The following is a 4,164-nucleotide window of genomic DNA, read 5'->3' on the forward strand; positions in this document are numbered from 1 at the left end:
GGAAACCCCTGAATGGCGACAGCCGCCTGCACACACATGCACACGCAGGGGCACGCACACGCAATGAGTAACGGCAGAAATCTGACTGACCCAGGGGGTGAAACAACCTCTGACCAACAAGTGGCCTCTGCTGCCCCAAGGGTAACCCCAAGGTAGTTGGGCTAAAGGATTTTTTAAAAGTCTGAGCAGGGAAACAGGCTGCACAGTGTGGGGACGACAACTTCAGAGAAATATCAGCCAAGTCCCTCCCCAAATAAACAAACTGGGGGGAGGAGGCGTGGGATAAGCTGTAATGTATTATCTAAATGTTGCGGGGGGGGGCGGGGGGGGAGCTGCGGTAATATATTAACTAAAGGTCAAGTTTTCAACAAAAAGACTGAGATAACAGAGGAACAGGAAAAGTGCGACCGACATTACAGTCGTACAGGGAGACAGCAGGCGATGGAAGCTCCGTCTGAAGGGCCCCGCTGCAGGCTCGGCGTGCGCAGGCTTCAGGGTAGCCACCTCTGTAAGTTCAGAGGAGGGCTGTGGTGGGGCTGGGGAGGACGGTGAGGCGGGACAGCCCAGTGGATGCAAGCAAGAGGTCTGGCATGGGGCGGGAGCGGGGGGCCTTGGAGCAGGTGACGGAGAACCTCGGGAGCAGGAAACGCTCTACAGATGCTCCTACCCTGTTCTGGAACCTGGAAGCCCTTCACCGGGGACCCCAGCACCGTACGTGCCCCGTGAGGTGCACGAGCAAGTCCAGAGGCGACTCTGCTCCCAGTGCCTGCCCTCGAGGGTCTCGTCTGGTTGAGAACAGATGTTGGCTCAGCAGGGAAACCGCCAGTCAGCCAGGGCCAACGGCTGCCAGCCTCCTAGCAGAGCGCTGGCGCTGGTCCCTCCCACGGGACTGCGCTCCTGTGGACCACGGCACGCGGGCACCCGGGTGGTCTCAGAGCCAGCGTGTGTCAGGGGCTTGACAAACGCTTCTGTGCGTAAGAACCGTTAGAGCAGCGTGGTTACCAATAGCGCAAGGTGAAAACAATGGAGGAAAAGCAAGAAGTGTTAGTTACTCAGTCCTGCCTGACTCTTTGCGACCCCATGGACTGTAGCCCACCAGGCTCCTCTGTCCAGGAGAGTCTTCAGGCAAGAAAACTGGAGTGGGTTGCTATTCCCTTCTGGGGATCTTCCCAACCAAGGGATGGAACCCAGGTCTCCTGTATTATAGGCAGATTTTTAACTGTCTGAGCCAACAGGGAAGTCCAAAAGGAAGGGAATGGAGAGTTAAAACAAGAGTGTCCTATCAGGTTAGAACCTCTTGATGAAAATGAAAGAGGAGAGTGAAAAAGCTGGCTTAAAACTCAACATTCGGAAAACTAAGACCATGGCATCTGGTCCCATCAATTCATGGCAAATAGATGGGGAAACAATGTAAACAGTGAGAGACTTTATTTTTGGGGGGCTCCCAAAGCACTGCAGATGGTGACCATCGCCATGAAATTAAAAGATGCTTGCTCTTTGGAAGAAAAGTTTTGACCAACCTAGACAGCATATTAAAAAGCGGAGACATTACTTGGCCGACAAGGGTCCATCTAGTCAAAGCTACGGTTTTCCCAGTCTTCGTGTATGGATGTGAGAGTTGGACTATAAAGAAGGCTGACTGCCAAAGAATTGACTCTTTTGAACTGTGGTGTTGGAGAAGACTCTTGAGAGTCCCTTGGCCTGCAAGGAGATCCAACCAGTCCATCCTAAAGGAAATCAGTCCTAAATATTCATTGGAAGGACTGATGCTAAAGCTGAAACTGCAATCCTTTGGCCACCTGATTCGAAGAACTGACTCATCTGAAAAGACCCTGATGCTGGGAAAGATTGAAGCCGGGAGGAGAAGGGAATGTCAGAGGATGAGATGGCTGGATGGCATCACCGACTTAACGGACATGAGTTTGAGTAGCTCCGGGAGTTGGTGATGGACAGGGAGGCCTGGCACGCTGCAGTCCATGGGTCGCAAAGAGTCGGACACGACTGAGTGACTGAACTGATTAGGTTATTTTAAAAAATATTATCTTTCCATTTTTGCATGAATTATACTTGTGAAGACTTTACACATGTATTTATTTATTTTGGCTGTGCTGCAGGTCACATGGGACCCTAGCTTCCTGACCAGGGATCAAACCCATGTCCCCTGCAGTGGAGGCTCAAGGGTCCTAGTCGCTGGACCTCCGGGGAATTCACAAGTTAGAGTTTTATTTTTTCATTTTATTTATTTAAAAAACTTTTCTTTTGTTCTTTGGCTATGTTGGGTCTTAGTTGCAGCACGCAGGGCATGCGGAATCTTTTTAGTGGTGACATGTGGGATTTTTAGCTGTGGCATGTGAACTCTTAGTCCTGGCACTTGGACCCTAGTTTCCTGACCAGGGGTCAAACCCAGACCCCCTGCATTGGGAGCGAAGAGCCTTAGCCACTGGACCCACCATGGAAGTCCCCCAAATTAAGAGTTGAAAAATTTTTTAAAGTGAAGTACAGTTGATTTACTATATTATATTAGCTTCAGGTGTACAGTAAAGTGATTTAGTTATATACATACTTTTTTCCAGATTCTTTTCCATTATAGGTTATAAGATATTGAACGTAGCCTGTGCTACACAGTCAGTCCTTGCTGTTTAGAATTCAGCTTTTTGAGATTCCATATGGAAGTGAGATCATACAGCATTTGTCTTTATCTGTTTGATGCATTTCTCTCTCTCTCTTTTAAACTGAAGTACAGCTGATTTACAACGCTGCGTCAGTTACAGGGGTGCAACAGAGTGATTCAGTTATACGTATACACAAACTTAGCTTTTAAAACATGTTTTTGAAAACGTAGGTATGGGAAGATGCTAGCAGTAAATTAAACGGCAAGAATTACAAAACAATATAAACAGGATCCCAAGTTTTAAAAGCCATATGGGAAGAAAAAATGTTGAAAAAAATATCAGAAAGAAATATACTAAACACTAACTGGTTTTCTGCAGGCAGTTAGATTACGGGTCATTGACTTTCTTTTCTGGGCGTGAATGACCTTTACAGTCACAGTGTGAGGAGCTACTTTTAAAGGTGAAGGAGCAGTAACTGAGACCAGCACGGGCGGCCGGCCTTCCAGGTGAGGCAGGACTTGGTGCCTTGGGGAACAAGGGGCAGGAGCCCTGAGCCCCCACTTGGGGAAAGCGCCGGGCAGCCCTGCGGGTTCTGCCATCTCCTCCCAGTGAAGGAAGCAACCGTGAGTCAAGCTCCCTCTGTCTGGAGCCCTCCAAAGCCTTCCCATTGTGGCAGGAGTGAATTCAGATCCGGAACTGCCTGCAAGGCCCACGGCTCCCTTCCATCCACACAGGTCGCCCAATGAGATCCCAGCAAGCTCTCTTTCGCGCCCTGGAACCCTGCACTTTCCCACCTCAGGACCTCTGCACCTGCTGGCCCCGGTGTCTCAGATCTTCACCCCGCTGCCTCCTTTTCATCGGGGACATCAGGACACTCCAGCTTCTCAGGGGCTGCTCCTGGCACCCAATCTAAAGCAGCCCACCACCCCGCCTCTCTTACATGGGCTGTTTTATTTTCTGCAGGGCACTTTATGACTTGATGGACACGATCCGCTTTGGGTTTTTTTTTTTTTGCCTTGTTTTCCCTCACCCCCACCCCAAGTCCCGTCACCCCGCCACCGGAATGCAGTTTATTCACCCACAGTGGTATCTACAGCTGATGGCTGACGCCCCAGAAACAGTGGGTGAAGGAAGAGTTGAGAACACGCCCGCTCTGACCCGGGGGAGCGACCCTGGGCGGGCGGCACCTCCTCCGGAAAACATGCCCTGATCGGCGCCTGGGGTTCCTCCCTCACACCCGGCACGGCTCGTGTCCGTCGCCCCGTCCGAGGCCCCCAGCCCTGGAATCACCGGTGGGCGGGCACTTACGCAGTGGGCTCCGTCACCCCGGCGGGCCGCGATCGCAGGCTCCGCTCAGGCCCGGCTTCGCAGGCGCCAAGCGGCGAGGGCGCAGGGTCCGGGAAGGCTCCCTGGAAGCGGCGGCCAGGGCAAGGACGAGTGGGGAACTAGAGGCGGCTGGAGGCTGGGCGAGGGGCGGCGGCCGCAGGTCCGCTCTTATGCGGTAACAATAATGGCTACGGTCACCGGCGGCCGCCGGCCTGCGCCCCTTCCC

The 4,164-nt window shown here is 52.2% G+C and overlaps 1 protein-coding gene across 2 annotated transcripts in view; it reads left to right on the forward strand.

Annotated features, from left to right (window-relative positions):
* The first annotated feature begins 13 nt into the window (after positions 1 to 13).
* BRAT1 (BRCA1-associated ATM activator 1) overlaps positions 14 to 4,164 on the forward strand; it is a 12,258-nt gene continuing 8,107 nt past the window's right edge. The window contains exon 1 of one of the 2 annotated variants that reach the window (XM_010833212.1): positions 14 to 508. The gene's annotated coding sequence lies outside the window, so the exon portion shown is untranslated. Of the gene's footprint in view, positions 509 to 2,530; positions 3,119 to 4,164 lie in introns of those variants that run through there. The other variant, XM_010833219.1, reaches the window with a different exon arrangement.

This window comes from Bison bison, unplaced genomic scaffold, assembly GCF_000754665.1.
Source record: "Bison bison bison isolate TAMUID 2011002044 unplaced genomic scaffold, Bison_UMD1.0 scf7180017845289, whole genome shotgun sequence".
Classification (NCBI taxonomy): domain Eukaryota; kingdom Metazoa; phylum Chordata; class Mammalia; order Artiodactyla; family Bovidae; genus Bison; species Bison bison.